Genomic DNA, 19622 nt, shown 5'->3' on the forward strand with positions numbered 1-19622 from the left:
GAAAATGGGAGCAGGGCTTCTAAATTGCTTTCTCTTTTTTTTTTTCTTTTCCGGGCCAAATCCCTCTAAATGTAACTACAACTTGCCCTGCTAAACTGCCCTTCCAGGATTGCCTGCACACTGCTTGTTTCATGAAGCATAGCACAATACTCTGTCAGACTTGTACTGTGCTAGCACTTGGGGCAGAGAGCTATTGCTAGGACCACCACCTCCCAGGTCTGCATCGTGGCTCCACACCAGCCTCCCTGCACAGCACACTACACTCCCAACACAGAAAGGTGTTACAAAGCATCTTACATCCTCCAAGGTATCTTCCCCAATAACTCATCAACCATCTGCAGCTTCCCAGGCCATCTGATCACATCCAGCAGCAAGGGGAAGTTGGAGACATTCAAGGCAAAACCAGAGTCCTATAAGCGGTCAACAAAAACATAATTAACCCAAACTTCCCCAGCCCATGTCTGGCCCACTGGTATGAGTGACCTGTGGAAGCTGAGCTCCCACTGTTCTCTGTCTCTTTCACAATCCTACAAAAAAAGGGCAGCTGCTCTCCTATGTGGGTTTGGATGCAGCAGCTGCCTGGATTGCAGAGGGACATGAAGAGAGGCAGAGGAGTTGTGTCCAGGATTCAGAAAAGGGAAGGAGATGGGAGAAGGATATGTCGAAGTCCCTCTGACAGCAGAGCCAGCCCCATACACTGCCTTCTCTTTCACTATTGTGCAGATCATAACAGACTTTGCTTGATTCCTTTTTAGTCATTTCCCACCATTCTGTGAAATACACTACAGAAAAGCAAATCACTCAGTGATGGAGAAATGTGGGAGAAACAGGAGAAAACCCTCTGCCCCAACACTTGAACTGAAAAGACCACCTTCTCCTGCCTTCCCAAGTATTCTGCTTTCCACCACAGCCATTTATTTTCTTCCTTGGCTGCCCTCCTGCTAATGCACTCTACAAGCTGCCATGCTGTCACCATTGCCTCCCCACACCACACTTCACCACTTTCAATCATTCTGGTGGTGATGTTCACCCAAGTATCTCAGCTTCAGCCAAGTCTCTAACAGCTGAGAAGTCCCCTGCAAGGTGATCCCAGCATCAGCAGCTCAGCAGAAACCCAGCTTCTCAGATTTGCCAGGTACAGCGAAAGGGACTTTTCCCTTTCCACAGCAGACACCACCTTTGGGGCAAAGACACTTCACACTTTATTCCCTATGCAGGACAAGGGCTGGAGGAGCCCTTTATTTTCACAGCATCACCACTCCAGTTTTGCAAGTGCAGTATAACATTTGCCATCTGCTAGTAAATCCCAGCATTTGCTGCCACTACAGTACAGGCTCACACTCTTAGGGCTGGCCCCAAGCCTCCGCTTGTCTGGAGCAGCCATCAACCCCAAAGCTAAGCGGGTACAAAGCACTCCCAGGTGAGCAAGGGAGCAGAGCGATCTGGTCCCACTGTGCTTCAGAGCTGCAGTCACTGCCCAGGGCAATGTGTCAGCAGAGAGATGGGGTTATGTTGGCACTTGACCTGCACATGTACAGGGAGCTGTACAGGACTGCACTGCCCATGGCAGAGATCAGCAGGCAGATGCTTGCGCCCAGCTAGCCCTCATTCTTGGAAGCAGCTTGCACTCAAGCTTTGCAAGCTGACTGCATGCTGGTGGGTGCTCTGTCATTAATGAGCTCACGGTCCTAGGGAAGAGGCTCCCAAGCTCTCAGCAGCACTTTCTTATGCCTGCAAAACACACTGCCAAAGCCCTTTTTGCTATTCTGTCCCCATCACATCCTGTTATTCCCAGAGGACTTCCAGCAGTTCAGAAAACAGCACAGAAAAAAAAAAAACCACCAAAATTGAGTTTACTTGTACTACCTGGGTAATGTGGGCTGCTGACAGCTTACACAAGTGACAGGAACCCTCCTGTGCAGAATCACTGCTTTCTTTCAGTAACACAATTCTTTAATTACAAGAAAAATACAGCTGAGATCATTTAACCCTTTCATTTGAAGACCCCAAGTCCCTTTCAAGGGATGGCCTATGGGTACGTGCCAGAAACAAGTGCAGAACTCTGTAGGCCTCAGCAGAGCCCCAAACAGAAGTCAGCTCTGATGTAGGAAGGACAAGCTGAAGTTCAAGGAGTCTTTCTCATAGGAGAAAGTTGCTTTTACTCTCTTCTCTTCCATGTTTCTGCAGCGTTGCTCCTGCAGAAACACAGCCAGAGTGAGGGATGGTGAAGCTTAGGTGAAGCAGAGGCTCTAGTCGAGGACCCCAGTGAAGCACAGCAAAAGCACTGAGTTACCTACACTCAGAGCTGTTGGCACAACGGCTCACACTTGCCCACAGGTTCCCAGTTCAGCAGAGGGAAGATACATTTGCAGAGACCCATTATTAACATTGCCTAAGCTTTGGGACCTATTTGAGCTGGAAGGGCATAGGGAGTGCTGATGAAGCTCTAGTTGACCAGAGGGAGGCAGGACCTTCAGCACACTCGCAGCAGAAAAGGCACGTATTTTGCAGCACCAGGCTTCCACATGCTTTGAAGGTGTCTCTACAGTGATGTTTCACCTTCAGGATTCAAATATCTCACCAGAAGATGACTAGCTCCCAAGTCTAAACTATTGGTACCCAAGATCCCATGGTCTGCAGCCAGAATTTGCAATGATTTCACTTCTGACCACACAGCTTTGCTCCAGAATCTCATCTTTCTTTTTAAAAGATGATACACTTCTAGCCTTATGTTTCAACAGGGATCTCTGACAATATGAATTGTTCGAGTACAGCTATACTGTAAGCTGTGATGTTGCATGCAGATATTAGAGCCAGCCCCATTATGGATAACAAGAGTACCAGAAGCAGTCTGGCACAGAGATCTCCACTCAACACAACCTGCAATGTAGACACACAATGAGTATTAACAGTGACAATACTTAGCTGCTGATCTTTCCAAAAGCATCAGATAATTCCATAAATGCCCTAAGTGACCTGAGAACCATAATACAATAAACTGAACAAATAAAGATTATACAAAACTCACAGCAGAATTATGGGGTCTTACCACCACCACCACACTTGCTCTGTGTTCAGTTTCCTTTATAGCTGTTCCATGTTAGAGATATTAAGTCTTTTCTTATTCTGTGATAAGCTTTGTACAGTGGAATAATATAAGGGAGCCCTTGACAATCCAGGTAGCTGATTCTTTAGCAGAAGCATAGGCTTAGTATTTGGTGAATAATCTAGATATGGAATGGGGAGGGAGGAATATGACTGGCTACATGGAGGAAGTTTATGTAGGGTTTGAGAACCTTATTTAATTTATAATCACTAAGGCCCTAGTCAGCATCACCTCCAAAGGAAAGAGATCTCCTAGGGCCATGAATATTGAACAGTGCTCTCGAGAAGCCATTTTAGTGTCTTTGGCTGAGAGCCTTGATAACAACACCTAGGATAACAGATCTGGTGTCCAAAATTCCCCAGATAAAATTGAGACTATCTTTGTTGCAGGGGAAAAGACAAGCATCGTCCGGACTTGTCATCAGAAAAAATGAAGTGTGGCTGCTCTGCAGTTATGGTGAGACAGTGACTGTTTCTGCAGTCATCTGACAGAAAATGTAACTGAGCTTTCAACTATGAAACATCTGGAGAATAGCAAAAGGTTTTTCTTAGCACTACTCTGATCTGAGAAATCAGGTCTGCTATATTTGTGGCCTCCAGGCACAGAAGTGCCATCTGAAACAGCAACATAAGGTCTGTCTAGACTCTGGAAAAGTCTGAATGAAGTCATCCAGAGTTTAGCTAAGAACATTTAAAGTAAATAGCATTAGGATTCAGGGGCTGGAGCAGATCACGCTCCAGAGAGAAATGAGAGTGGCACGTTATCCTGCTGGGATGAGAGGACTTGCTCTTCTTGCCCACAGCCATCATGAGCTCCACCTTGCATAAAGTACTGTGCGCCCAGCTGGGCTCCTGCCTACTTTCTGCAAGTACTACAGACAGAAGATCAAGAAAGTCAAGTGTTTTGAAGCCAAAAGGAACAAGGGCATGAACACAACTTAGCTCCCCATAGCCCTCCAGCCACAGGAGTGCCCTGTTTTAATTCTCACTCCAAAGCCCATCCACACACACACAGCTGAGACAGCTCTGACGCTTTTCTTAGCTAAGCTTCTGTCATGGCTCCTAGGCAGGTTGTGCAAGGGAAGAGCAGGCTCTGTTCAGGCATATTCTACAAGAGACCACAGGGAGCTCTTTCTGCATAGGCAGAACAGGGTGCCTGGGAGAAGGTGAGACATTCCAGGGGGGTTTGCTCTGAACCAAGTGGCACCTTCCTCCTCCTCTGGGCCATCCATGGTCTGGACACTCACCCTCCCTGGTGAAGCTCCTGGTCTTTTCCCAAGCAGAGTCAATGGTCTGCTTCCCAGTCAGGAATAGGTGATTAGGAGCCAGTGAAAGCAATTTGCCTGTTGGAGGGAAAGGACTCAGAGCTCACCCATTATTTCAATTCAGGAAAACTCCAGGAAAACGAGGGAGAAGAGGAAATGTTTGTCCAAATAGGCAGAAAGAGTTGAAGTCTTTTGCCCATGACAGATGAAAGGCCACTCTGGTGGTCTGACCATAACATCTCACCATGCTCTTTATACAGACCCAAATCATACCCCTGTAGACCACTGACACATTTACCCATACCATAATGCCAAGATGGCATTGGCATTCCCAAGATGGGTCATGCCATCGTCCGCCACCACATGGCTGTGATAAGAAAAATAAACATTTTCTGTATTATTCATCTTCACGGTCCAAATTCCTAAGCTGCCTGAAGTACGCTCCTTGGATGAAGAAGCTTTCTCATGCTGGTCAGAGGGCATGGGCATGTGCGTGGGCTTCTGAAAATCCATGTTGCTGTGCCTCAGGTAGTATATCACCCTCCACATCTTTGACCTCAGTCACCACAGGGAAACTACAAGGTACACCAGAAGCCCAACAGCTTCTCTTGATCATCACCTGCCTAGAGCTTGATACTATACAGGTAATCTACAGCCCTTCACCACCAATGCCATGGCCACAGGCACTGTGGAAAGGCCAGACAGACAAATGCCTCCCCTGGGAGCAGCTCCATCCTTAACTTATCCTCGTGCCCAATCGGAATAGGCCAGCGTGTGAACAGGGAAGTGGTGGAGGGGAGCAGCTGAGGGGCAAGTTAAGGAAAATAGCTCATGGTTAACTGGGAACCAGGATTCTAGCTGCTTTCAGCTGTCTAGTTAAACAACTTTGTCTTATGTGCTGCTTAAGGTCACTGTAACCTTAACATTGTTTTCATGAGCATGTTTCTTAATGAAAATGAGAGCATAGAGAATAATTCCCAATAAGCTGTAATTAACAGTTCCATACCGCACTCAGGCTCTTCAAGTACAAAGAAAAAAACATCTGCTGAAAGGCTAACAGTGCAAGATGGATCTCCTTTGACAGTGTGAAGGAGCCAGGAAAATCTTCAGAGATGGCTAGCAGGAATTCAGGACATCCCTTCTTCCCTCTGGGAGGTGGTTCCATTAACCATCTCTGAGCCAGGTAACCTGCCTGTCTGTCACTGCAAGACCAGCTGGAGGAGTGGAGTTATGGCAGAATCAGGCAGGAGCTATGTTGTGGTTTAAACCCAGTCAGACAGCTTGTTCACTCACTCTCCCCCTTCTTGCCCTCCCCCTACTCCCGGAGGGACGGAGAGGAGAATCGAAAAGAATGCAACTCCCATGGGTTGAGATAAGAACAGTTTAGTAACTAAGGTATAACACAAATCACTACTGCTACCACCAATAATAATAATGATAAAGGAAATAACAAGGGAACAGAATACATCATCTCACCACCAGTCGACCGATAACTCGCCCCCTCCAGCCCGACCAAGCTCTGACCGATACCTCCTCCAACCCTGCAGTCTCCCAGCCCTTCCGGCTCACTCCCAGTTACATCCTGGGCATGACGTGCTGTGGTATGGAATACCTCTTTGGTCAGCTTGGGTCAGGTGTCCTGTCTCTGCTTCCTCCTGGCTTCCCCTCCTCCCTGGCAGAGCATGAGGCTCACAAAGTCCTTGGCCAAACCAAAACATCATTGTTATCAGCTCTGTTCCCAGGCCGAAAGTCAAAACACAGCACTGCACCAGCTACCAAGAAGGAGAAAAATGACTGCTACTGCTGACCCCAGGACAAGCTATCAGCAGCACAGAAACAATTCATGGACCCAATGTGCAATCTTTTAAAAACTCAGAAACAGAATAAATATTTAAGTAGCAATAATTGCATATTAATACAATTTCATAACTAGAAGATCCACTTATAATCAACCTGATATAATTTTTCACTCTCTTTCTTACCACTTTTCTTGCCTCTGTTTCTCACCCCAAATCATTTGCTTCTCTTCCTTGCTGCATCCTTTCCAGGACAAGGATTTATTTCCCATCTTTATGGTAAAGCACGCAGCACTTTTTCTGGTGCTCAGAATTAATTAACAATAAAATCTTTTTATTACGATCTGACAACAACTTGCTCTCCTTTATTGGCAGCACATCATAGCACTGACTATGACCTGAACTGCAATTTAATCCTCATAGAAATTCAAAGCTTTTACAGCTCAGTGTAGCTACCAGGTTAGTGCTGTTGGCTGCAAAGCAGAAGCAGCTTGAAATGCTCATCCGGCAAATGATGAAAATCCTGTCTTTCACTCAAGAGGAACTGCACATGTAAACATGCCAATCTGGGAAATAACCTGTGAAAAATATCCTACCCAGTTTCTCACACATCCCATAAAAGGGGCTTGCACCCTACAGCAGGCTGTGTTTGAGCTGAGTGCAATGAAAAATGCTCAACTTTCCTAAAAGTCACAGCAATGTACTGGTTTTTTTTTAAGCTTTAATGCTCAAAATAGCCTAGACAATTAATGGAAAACTTTCCAAAACATTCAAGCCCTGGCACTAAGTGTGAGAAACTCCAGGCTGAGGGGAGGCCAGAAATAGGAGCCATGAATTAGTCAACTCCAGAGGCACCACAGTGCCCATGCAGCAAGCCTGATCCTAGAACCTCTGCCTGCAGGGATTGAGATCTGTCTCCAGGTGGAAACTGAGGAATATAAAAAAGGCCAGGGAAAAGACTAGAGTCCAGAGGACATCAGGCATCACTGTAACATTAGCAGCAAGATCCAGGCAGATGAACACTGTATTAAAGATTCATCAGTTTCTGCCTTTTCCATCTGCTTTATATTGGAATCTTTACTCCAAGGGATGTGGGTGAAGGGGGCTTCAAGGATGGCAAGAGTATTTATTGAAATTATAGCCCCAGGGGAACTGCAACCAACAAAAACTGCTGACCTGCAGCAGACCGGCAAGTGGTTATGTCAGTCTGGAAGACACCAGGGCACTCCATGGGGCAGCACACAGACAACTCCATCAATACAACACCATTTCAGATTGAAGAATAAGGTACACAGCATGAGCTGGCAGCACCCCTTTCAATTTCCTTCCCGTCACTTCAACAACAATCCAGGTATTGCCAAGCTTCCACAAACATGCCGCTAACTTATTTTGAAGCTCTGCAGAAACAGAACCGGTGTCCTCTCATGACTTTATGAAGTCATCCACCATAGGAACCCCTTGCACTGGGATATACAGGTCTGGTCATTTTGGATGCGAAATCTTCAGCAGCAACAGCTCTGCCTGGCAAGACCTGGTGATTAAATCCCTGCACAGCTCCAGACCCCAGCCTCTGGTAGTAGTGAGTCAGTCAGCTGCCTGTGTGTGACATCCCAACCCCTCTTTGCTCAGCCCGTCTAATTTGTTTTATTGGGGTTTCAGTATTAGTATTCAGTGTTTCTGTCCCACACTGGGGTTAAGTCCTGAGACAGTGCAGGAGGACAGGAAAGCCAGGCTGACGCGTACGATATCACAACCCAGAATTAACAAAGCACAAAAAGTACACTGACAGGGAGAAGTGGTGGCAGAAACTACCTCCCTGAAGGCAGCTGGCATCTCAGCACAGGTACACATGGCTTGACTTTGATGCTGTGAGGTGTTGTGAGCACTTGGCTCCAGCTGAAGGTGACGAGTGTTTGAGGACATTACTTTAGGGAACTGAGTTCACATTACCCCTATTTGGTATCTCCACACTTGCAGACGTTTTCCAGCCCTGAGTCCTGCAGCAGGCACATGGGGATCCCTTATCTGCAGATTGGGCCCTACACAATGGAAGGACATTTGGAGATGCAAACCTGAGGACAGAATTTTCCTCCAAATCTCGCCAGTGCTCGTGCCCAAGCTGACAGCCTCACCATGAACACACCCAATACCAGTATGTTTTGTGATAGATATCCTCTGAAGGACCACTAGAAAATGTCATCTTCTTAGCCTCTTAGTAGAGTCTTTGTCCACCAGCAAGGTCCAACGTTTCACTACGCATTGTACAACAACACTATCTTTAATATGTTGTAAAAGAACCTCCTACGTGTGTCACCAGGTGCATTCTGGTCCTCCATCAGTGGTATTTGGTGCATGGCACTTCACCCATTCATCCATCCTCTATCCACTGACTCCATGATTTTTGCCCTATCAGCCAGCCTTCCCTTCCCCAAATGGAGACTTTGCTTGAAAAGCAAGGTACTTCATCATTAGGAAGATATCTTTCTAACATGCACTGTATAATAAAAGAATGTAATAGAGATTACATTTGTAATAGTAATAGTGAAGGTCAGATTCATACTCTTCAAACATCCACATTTTAGGGCAAATATTTTTTCCTCCCTAAAGGTGAATGCTTTGAAAGTGCTGAACAAAATTACTTCCAGCACTATTGCATAGGAGGGGGATGGGAATTACGAAGTAAGAAGTTTCATAATTTAAAAAGTAACTCCTCATAATTGTCTCCAGTACCTGAATATAGGGCTTGGCAATGAAGAGTGTGGGAGCACAGCATCCAGAAAAAGGAATGAGAAATGGCAGAAACTCCTTAAGCCACTGTGAGTAGAAGTGGTACTCCTTTATCTGAATGCTTGCATGCCTGCAGAGATGCTCAGCACATCACTGCAGCATTTTCAGATGCAGAGATATATCATCACATGCATGCACATGTGTTTCACACTCTTAGATCAGTTTCAAGTTTGCAGCAGACGCTCCTTTCTCTGGTGCTATCTGAAGAAGAGGAAAATACCTCTCACAGGATTTAAAAGCCATTGCAAGCTTGACCATTTCTGTCTGAAGGTCACAGCAAGATCAAAGAAATGTACTGTCTCTAGCAAATATATAGCTGCTCACGCTTTTAATTCCTCTACAAATGCATCTGCTGCAATGTACCTTTCCTCACAGAAAGAGGGGATGAAAAAGGCTCTTTGCAGCAATTCTAATCATATTGCTGAAGCCTACTTACAGGTTGTTTTAGCACTGTAAACTCTATATAGACAAAAATAACCATATCAATAGGCCCAAGTTTTAAAGCCCCATGTACAGCTGTGCACAGTGTCAGCCTGCAGACAGTTATGCATCAAGATGATACTAGTCTTCCCTGCTCTGTAACCTGGCTTTTTCCTGCTACTAAGCAGCCAGCTCATCCAATTTCTGTCCCAGCTCCAGCACAGGGCAAGCCCAGGCCCCACCATCGCAGCATCTCAAACATCAATCATCCACTGGGCTTTCGCATGCCACATTTCTGCCCTGGCTGGGTAGCAGCAGACCCTATGTCCTTGTCTTCAGGGATGTAGAAGCAGCTTTTCCCTGCCTGGCTCCTAACAGGGCAGCTGAGGGCAGACAGGCACAGAAGGAAGGAAGCACCAGCTTTCCTTTATCATCAGACAGAAGGAGGAGCTCAATAGGAAGACAGCTGTGTCTCATAGGGCCATTTGGTCCCTGCCAAGCTTTAAAGTAGATATTTGGTTTGACAGGTTTCCAGCCCTCAGGGACTTCTGCACCCTCCCCAGGATAATCCAGGACAAAACACATTTCAAGTAGATTTTTATCTGGTTTTTATTTTATCTCTTCTGTCCTCCAAACATCGCATCCTCATTTGTCTCTGAAGGCTGTCATACAAGCAGTGTTTGGGATTTGCCCCATTCGAAGATGGGGGCTGTGCCCTCCCAGCTCTGTCCCACCAGAAGCCACTGTTGTCACCCTTATGAAATTCAGATTTGAAGCCTAACTTCAAAATCCAGCTCCCACGTCTAGCCTTTACAGAATCTCCCAGGGCATTTCTTTCCCTTCCAGCCTTCACAGTGTGACCAAGATCCAGATTTAACATGGCTTATTGTTCAAGAGCAAAGATCCAATTTCATTAGATTGCACTCTAAGCGGGGGTGCCAAGGAGAAGAGCCACATTTCATACCTCTCAGATGAGGCAGAGCTTGCTGCAGCTAATTATTTTCAAGGAATAGCCTGAGATTAAGCCCTTCTGGTACATGCAAGGAAAATCCTGCTTCTCATTCTTACAGCATACAAATAGCAATGCTTGTCAAACAGGAAAAAAATTGGAAGATATGGAGAAAAGTGGAGTGAAAATTTCCATTGGAGGCTCATTCTGTTTCTCACAAACTACCCTTGTAAATTGTCATTTTTGAGGTGCTTTACAACAAAAGCATCTGTAAATCAGAAAGCCAGTTACTCTCCCCTCCTTTGCCAGTTCTTCTTTTTCTTACGGAGTAGCTAATACACTAAAGCCAGGCCTGCCAGGTATAGACTTACTGTGGGGGTTTGGATTTGGGACTGGAGAGGGTAGGGTTTCACTCAGTACAGAAGCAGGGTCAGATGTGAAGGCAGAACTGAGATTTCAGAGACAAAGCTTCCTCTGTGTGAGGGGTGTGGAGAGATACGGTCAAACCTGAGGTGCTGGCATTCGTGAGGACTCTGGTTTGGGAGTGTACCTACACCCTTCCCATGGACTTACTGGAAAGGAGAAGCTTAGTCTGCTGCAGCCAGGGATGGCTATGCATTACAACCATAGGCAGACCTATCCCTATATTTTAGTCCATTCATCACATCCCATACACTAAGTTCATTGTGAACCCTCCCAGGCCGGGGTCTGTATGTATCCAAATGGATGAAAAATGCTTGCACAATGATGAATTAGGGAAGGACTGTGATTACTGCAGTATAACACACAAGAGAGCCTGAAAATGTATGCTTCATCCCTGGCCAGCCTCAGCCTCTCTTTTCACTGAGAGAAATCAGACCTCAAACATGCAAACATGCTTTAATGGCATGTAAATAAGTAAAAGGATGCTGCCAGCCATGTTCAGGTGAAAGCTATTTCATTAACACAGGCAGGCCCCTGAGAGCAGTCCAGGGGTTCTGCCACAACCACCACCAGGTGCTCTCCCCACCCGCAGAGGAAACCATGTCCCCAGGGTGTAGCAGGGTGAGCCCAGGGCACGGAGCAGAGGATCACTGTGAAGGACAAGGGTAGCAGTTCTCGCCCTGGCCTGGGCCAGGGTCCCTTCTCAGCAGCTCCCAGCCACATTCTCTTGCCAGGAGCATCCTCAAATATTTTTCATGTGTTCCAGTGGCACTTCAGAAGATGGCCCCTGCATGGTGCCCTGACTTTAACTGACTTTAAGGGAAACATCACTGTAAATGGTGCACCAAGAGAAAAACCAGAGCTGGTGGGACACTGAAGGCAAGCTGGTGACAACTGCCAGATGCCCCTTATGCACAGCCAGTGACCTGGTCCAGCACACATATGTCAGCTCCTGTATGTCTGACTTTGCTCCGCCAGACCTGGCCTGAATGCCATTTTTATCACAGCAGCTTAAAGGGTAATTTAAATGAGTTCAAGCCTCTTGCTTTGAGCTGTGTCTTAAATTGATTTGAAAGCATCAAATAAGACCAGCTTAAAGGCTGCCTCATGACTGAAATGAGTACAGATTTGTGCGGCCATGATCTCACCATGGCCCTTGCAGCCTTCACATTCACCTGAACCTGGAGGAGTGGCCCTCATCAGCCTGTGACCAGCTCACATGTGGTAAAGTGCAAAATGATGTGATAACTATGGGACAAACCCATCTGTGCATCCCCCTACAGAGCAGACATGAGACATTGTCAGAAATGTTGTATGTGCACCAGAGCTAGGAGAGCAGTGAGAAGGAAGTGCAACACAGCAAGGGAAGATCGACTGAGTCAAAAAGAAACAGATGGAGAAGGATGGAGATTTACAGAAGATGGAGAACAATCACCACAGTCACGAAAGAAAAAAATGCAATCCCTAATGGGCAAGGAGAAGCAAATGCTCTGTTTATTTCTATCTCCTCCCTCCTACTGCCTTCTCTTCCTTCATAGGTTCTTCATAGGGCCTGGATCAAAAAAACAGAGCTAAGAAAAAGCAAAGAGTGTAATCAACAGTGAAGGAAGAGAAGTGCTTTCTACTCGCTGGCAGAAAACCAGCTGTCATTGAATAACACAGGTTGACAACCTTCTATGATGTAAGGAAGTGGGAAATGAAAGGTCTGAATCAGTAAAGCTGAGAATGACAAATGGGAATTACAATGGAATATGTCTGATGGATCAGGAAATTAAAGTCCAAACTCCCAGAGTCTCAGAGGGAGCCACAGCAACACACTGCTCACCAGATGAGTGATCCTGGGGAAAGCCAGGAATTCCTCAGCCAAGTGATCCATACGTTATAAGGAAAAGCCTCTCATGGGCACGCTCAGCCCTGCCCTGGCTGCTTCGGACAAGGCTCCTGGGAAGAGAAGGAAGTCCAGTTACCAGGGTGAGTGAACATTAGGTGCATGGTAGGGAAGAAGAGGGAGAACAGAAGATGGATTGCTGTTACTGAAGCTGAGTCAGGACAAAACTGAGGGTTGGTGAATTTGGGCTACCAGGGGAGAGGAATAAGGATGATAGAAGATCTGGCTATTATCTGGTGTGCAACTAGCACCATATCCATCTAAATCTGAAGCTGTCTTAAATAATCTGCAACAGAACTGATTTGTAATGGTATCAGACTGTTAAGACATTGCCCATTCATCATGAACTGGGGCGCACCCGAATTTCCATGCACAGTTAGGCCACCAGCCACTACAGTATAAATTACAAAACTTGCAGTTCATATTTGGCTCAGATGTATTTCTTCCACTAATAAAACATTGGAACCAGTGACCTGGCATTGCCTTCCATGAGCTGAATTGAGGCAGACTGTGCACTTTCATCCAGGTGCCCATTTTTTTGCTCTCAGACTGAGCAGAAGTCAATAAATGAGCTACAAGCAGCACACTGAGATTTGGAAGGGTTTGCAGGTACTTCTGATCTTGTGCTTCCGCTGGTACTGCCATTTCTTTACCTCAGCCCACGCGTCATGCCTTGCTGTGGATTTATTGAAGTCAGGAGTTCACAGCTTTGAGTGAGATTCAGAATACAGTTTATACATGCCAGGGAGGTCAGAAATGAAGAAGTGGGACAGGCAGACATAACTTAAGGGAAGCACTTTCCCTATCTGGAAACCCATCAGCTGTGGCTCTGAAAATCCTGCACAGCAGCTTGGTCTCCTTAAACTGCCCCAAACTATTTCTGTGCATTCCTTCTCCTCTTGCTGCATGTGGGAACCGTTTTTTCCATACTGCTACACTGTTTCTAGGTACACTGCTCTGGAGGTGCACTGCCCTGCCACTACCTCATCTGCTGAAGCATGCACCTACTGGGACACCAGCAGCTCCTTCTAGGGACTTGAGGTTTTAGAAATGACAAGAACAGACTTCCCCATGGGAGCTCTCTGAGGGAGCAGTGAGCCATTTACATTCATTGTGTGTGTTTTGGGTCTCCTTGATTTGAAATTAACAGCAACAGAAGCACAAGGTGCAACTGTAAAGTCTGTAATGACTGCAATGAGAAGCAGAGGAGCTCCATTCCCCAGGACCAGCACTTACTCCTTTGCTCCTGAGGCAGGCTAGCCCCCTGTGCTGTGACAACCTCCCACACCAGTTCAGTGACGCTCCAGTGTGCAGTTCCTCAGCAGGCTCCTTTGTACGAGTCTGCTGGGTCACAGAGGAGTCCAGGCTGCCAGCAGTACATAAATGCCCCTAACCAGGAGCCTGAGGCTGAGACACACAGATTTAATGCCTTTTATTCTCTGTTGTTAGAAAAAATGTCATTTACCATGTTTTCGCTGTTAAAAGAAAGAGGGGCTTGTTGATTCATAATACTGCTTAAATACACTGACAGCATTAAATCAGTGCAGGTCCCTCAGGATGGACCAGCTGCCAGATTAGAGGTGTTTATAGCACTGCATTGCCAGGGGAATGAGCTATAACCACACAACAGACCTTGGCACCTCCCTTGACAGCAGCAGATCAAATTCAATTAGATAAACAAAAGGACCATCCAAAAATCCACCACCAACCAAAATAATAATTAACACCATCTAAGTGAGGTCTAAATTTCTGGCTATCATGACAGAGATAGATGCATCCAGAGAGCAGAGGGTCCTTTTCAGGCAGTCTGTTATAGCTTAGAAAACAGTTCACCTGATGCATCTCAGTGGGCATGCATTGGCATAGCTATTAAGGACCATTAACATTTAAGTACCTTACTGTTGAAGGCACAGCATGGTGTTCTTCAAGCCTGAACAGATGATATCTGCTCCTCTGTCTTCTTGCCACTATTGTTCATCTCCCCAACTGGATCATCATGAAGTTATCTTACAAACCAGCATACATAGAGCATAGAAGTCTTTAGGGTTAAAACACGCAAAATAGCTTGTGTAGCTTACCACCAAATCTGCCTGAACACCAGTGCTTCATTCCATAGACACCCCTTACTACCTTCACCATTGCTACCTGCATCTCTCATCCTTAAGAGAGATAAAGAGTCAGCTAGAGAATAGAGTACTTTGAAGATCAATCCACGTGAAGACTTTGAAGTTTTTCCTTGTAAAATGCTCTGTTAACTGACAGGAGCCTTTCTGAAGCCAGCTGAAGTGGTGTTGTCTCAATCAGGGTCTTTTTCCTCCCTCTTCAAACCCTAAATGCACTTTGGGAATTCGTGTTGGTAGGAGCATGTGTGGCCACTTTGATATTTTTCAGGCAGCCAACTCATTGAAAGTCTACTCACTGGCAGGTATTTAGAGAAGGGAAGGTGAAATTAAATCTTGCTGACCACAGAGCTCATCCCCAGCAAGGCAGGCACATCTTGCTGATAGGATACTTGCTAGGAAAATTCTGCCTAGCTCTCCTCAAACTACCATAAGAAATATTAATCAGTTTTCACCCTGAAAATATGAAGTGTGAAAAACAAGCTATCTGGGGAGAACCATGTTCTCACTACTGACCACTAAAGTCAGAGAAATTGTCTTGAACTAGACTTTGGATTCAGTCCAGTACAGCAACTGCTACATCCCCATCCTTGTCCTCGTGGACCATTTAGGGTATTTTTTTGCAGTGTGCCTAAGACACAGCACCTCATGGCTTTTGAAATCACCTTCAAGTTGACTGCATTTTCCAGGCTTCCCCCTTCATCTTTGCTCAGGATAGAAGTATAGTAAGGACAGAAGTGAGAAGATCATGCTGGTTTTACTGGCATGTATTTCCCATCTTGATTCCAGCACCATTTGTTTCTTTGTACAGCAATTCCACTTCCCAGGAAAAAAAAAAAACAAACAAAAACCAACTAACCAAACACACAAAAAACTTCTCCCCAACAAACTCACAGGAATTTACAGAAAAAGAAGGCTGGTGAGGGTACTGACTCCATTGTCTCCCTAAGTGAAGAATCCCCTCAGATTTTAAAATAATGAGCGCTTAACCAGCTAGAGAGAGTTTGTTCAGGTTGGGAGATCTGGTTTTGTATTTCTTCTTGAGGGAGCAGGGAATTTTGGAAAGCTACTAAGATGCATTTTCCAAGAAAAAACTCATTTGGCTCATGTACCCTTTTTTGAAGCATGTGACAGGAAGAGCAAAGGGTGGCGTGAACACAGCATGCGAGGAGCGAACAGGGGGAACACGCACCAAGGTCACCTCCTCAGCAGTAGCAATGGCAGCCTTCACAGCAGCGACATAAAACCTCCCTCTGATAAGAGATACCACTCACAGCTACTTTTTAAGAGCTATAAAAATCCAGAGCAGGCACACATTAATTAAAACAGTTCAGAGAGAAGCACTGCCTGTCAGTCTTGGCAGCAGGTGACTGAAGGGCACATAATGCACATGGGAGCAGAATGTCCATGGACAGAGTTAGCTAAAATATTTCAGGTTTATCACCTGCAGGTTTGTCAGTGGGCAGCACAGATGGTTTGCAGCTGGGGAGCACAGTCACTGTGCTTGTAAGGAAGCGATGTGAACTGTGTCATGAAGCAGTGTATACCATAAGGAAGCATTTCTCCATGACTAGCCCAAATCTCCTTTGTTGAACTTTTAAGCCCATAACCTCCTGTCATAGCTAGATTAGAAAACAGCCCACAAAAATCTTCCCCTCTTCATCACAATATTTTTCTTATTTATCTCCTTGTCCCTCTTTTTTTTTTTTTTTTCCCCCTGATCTAGAGAAACTCAGTTCTTCTGGCCTTTACTCATGAGCCATATTCCCATGCTGGTGTCTTCAGCAGCGCACAAGACTCAGCTTCCAGAGTGGCAGGTCCTGAGCAAAAGAGGCAGCAAGGAGGACAAGGACCTACCTATGCTTCCCTCAGGTCCTTTCCCTCAAGGGTTATGGTAGGGCAGGCTGACAGATGGTTGAGGTTATTACCCAAGTGCAAACCTGTAGCTATGGCAATTACTTTTCTTTGTCCCCTACTGCAGCCTGTTATAAGTGAACAGCTTTTGCTATGAACCCACTGACTAGCTTCAGCTGGCAGTGAAACACATCCAACTAAAAGGTGATGGCTAGCAGGAAGTTCTTCTGGATTTAACTGGTGATTATGCTAAGTAAGTGAAATAAAGATAACCCACCTTTTTTAGCCCTTATATCTATCTACCTGTATTTACCCCACCTCTTGGCTTTTTCGTGCAAAGTTGGAGCAGGAGGGCTTCCACACTGCTGGTAGCAAGAGCACCCTCTAATATTTCACTGTACACTGGTAATATTCAGAGCAGAACTGAAGGCATAGAGCTAGTGGGGAGTGGCATTAAGAGTCTTAAAGCCCATTTATAAGGCAAAGGGAAAAAAAAAATACTTGCATAGTCTTGAGGGTCTAATACTCAGCACCACCTCTGGCTGTCATGCATGGAACATGTACTTGAAGGCAGTTTTCTCTCCTGTAACCAATTTGTCAAGAGACAGGTGGTCTGGTCTGACTTTTTCCAGGGCTCTGTTAAGTATTTCTTCTGTTCCAGTTTTACTGCTTGGACCGACTGTTCTTCTAACATGGGGTAAATATCCGTAAAATAGAGCTGGTCTTTAAGAAGACATCAGCACAGTGCTTTGAGATGTGCAGCTTAACAACATCTAGCATTGCTACCCGTATTTTACTGGAGAAACAGAGGGACAGAAGATTGTGTAATGCTTTTAAAACATATGGAAAACATTATCCAAATAGCAAAAAGCGTTACATAAAATTATACACACCATACTTACAGCTCAGATTTGGACTCTGTAGCCTTTGATAGCGAAGTATGGATAATTATTTCTTTATTCATAGTGCATTGACAGGGGTTCCACTCTCTTTCACACGCCACCAGCAATCAGTCTCTCTGCTTTCACCTATGGCTAAAAGTCCTGGACAGGACACAGAGGAAAAAGGGAAGAGCAACTGGCAGATCTCAGCTGATTCAAAGTACTATTTGGCATTTTTCAAAGGACGATCAATTGGAAAAGACTTGCTGTTAATCAGTGTGAAAGAGATATATGCCAGATAGCCACAGAGCACACTACAGTGTGAAACAGCTCCTTAGAGCAGCAGGTTTCTGTGGAGGGAGTTTGGACAGGCAGTTTTTCTCTTAAGACTGCATTTCTGACAGCTGCCTAGTATCTTTTTCCCAGACTTGTCAAATTTGTGCTGAAATATATAAATGTTTTCTCTTTTTTGCTCCTTAGCCACCGCACAATCTTTCCTTTTTTTAAGCAAAGAAAGATAGAAGACATATTTTATATCATCTATAGCTGAAGCTGGAGTTTTTCCCTGCACAAGGAAATGGTTTCTTGTTATCTGAAGACAACACCTCTATTTTACAGTAAAAGTGTAAAAGTTTCCATCCATTCTTTTTTTTTTTTCCCCCAGTTCTCTTTACTACCTCCATCTCAGAAATTGAACTTATCCAATAGCTTGCAAAGGAAAATAAGGGAAATGTCGTTTTGCTCTGTTTCCTGGTGACTAACATCACTGAGACTCCAGCTAGTATCACGCTGGCTAATTCAAGACAGAAACAAGCATCGTGATAGTTCAGTGGGAAGATGCAACATTAATCTTGGATCAGAAAATCCCTGCCACAGGTGCCTGCTCTTCATGGTGGAATTCACAGTGATAGAGAAATCTGGTTTGAATATGGGAAATTATGTTCCTGCACATTTGTTTGGCTTTCTCTTGGTTTGGTTTGGGGTATTTTCCCCTTATTAAGCTTAACCATGGTGGTTCTCTTGCATTACCCTGTCTATCTGTAAAAGCATTCAACAAAACTCCCTTGATGCTGGACTAATACAAGAGGGCACACTGTGGATCCCTTGAAAGCTCACAGAGAAAGTTGGATACATCTTGCTTGCACTTAACTCAAACTGCCTCTCCCTTTCTATAGAAAAACATAACCCAGAGGGTAGGGAAAGCCCTTATGTCAATAACATAGCACTATGTAGAAATGAGAGAAAGGCCTTGAAAATGGCCCTTATTCTCAGAGAACATCAAGGGGTTGACAGTTTGTGTCAAAACTGTGGGAATGAAGCGTATATACTGTGGAGTCCGGAAAGAAGGAGATCAAGAAGCAGATATGGGAACTGACCTACTGGTTCAGACTGGAGGTGCCTCTAAATCAGTACAAAACACTGGACACTGGCAATGGCTCCTGCTGATTCCTTATTTCAGAGGCTCCCTCTGCACATGCAAAAGGCCCAGTTCCTCAAAGGCATCTAGGCACAGGGCTGAGGCGATGAGGTACTCCTCAAGGCTAACCACATTGTCTTCACTGAAAAATGACACCAAAAACATGTTACAGGTAGTGTGTAGTTCAGGTATTCCCTAGGAAGCCAGAGCAATTGAAATGCAACAGGAAGATAGCTGCCATTAGTGCATACCAAACAGTGAAAAATGCAAGAAGCCCACAGGGGTACGTTGTCTTCAGTCACAGCAGTTATGGATGTGACAGCTGGGACCTTTAAAGACTGTCAAAGGAGGAAACCAAGGCACTCCAAATGCCAAGTCTGTCAGCAGCATAATTAACATGTCATAGACGGTCTGCTCAGAAATGCAGCACCAGCTTACTGCACCTCCAACTGCCAATCAAAAATGCTGCTCAGCTGGTAATTCCTTCACCATCCAATAATGTCGAAGTTACCACAAAGCCAAAAAAAAAAAGGCAAACCACAGTGTTGGGAAGCCAGAAATCAGTCTGTAGCCCATGGGGGAAGGCAAGCTAACCTGCCACAGTTTATCTTGGTAGTCCCACTACAAAGGAGTGCCTCTGGAAATACATACCCAGCCATATTCTTAGAAAAGCACATATGTTTCACATGGGCAAAATACTGGAAAAATAAAAAGGAT

Source organism: Pezoporus flaviventris, unplaced genomic scaffold (assembly GCF_033815535.1).
Source record: "Pezoporus flaviventris isolate CSIRO_AGI_PZ_B2104156 unplaced genomic scaffold, CSIRO_AGI_Pfla_v1 ptg000036l, whole genome shotgun sequence".
Lineage (NCBI taxonomy): Eukaryota > Metazoa > Chordata > Aves > Psittaciformes > Psittacidae > Pezoporus > Pezoporus flaviventris.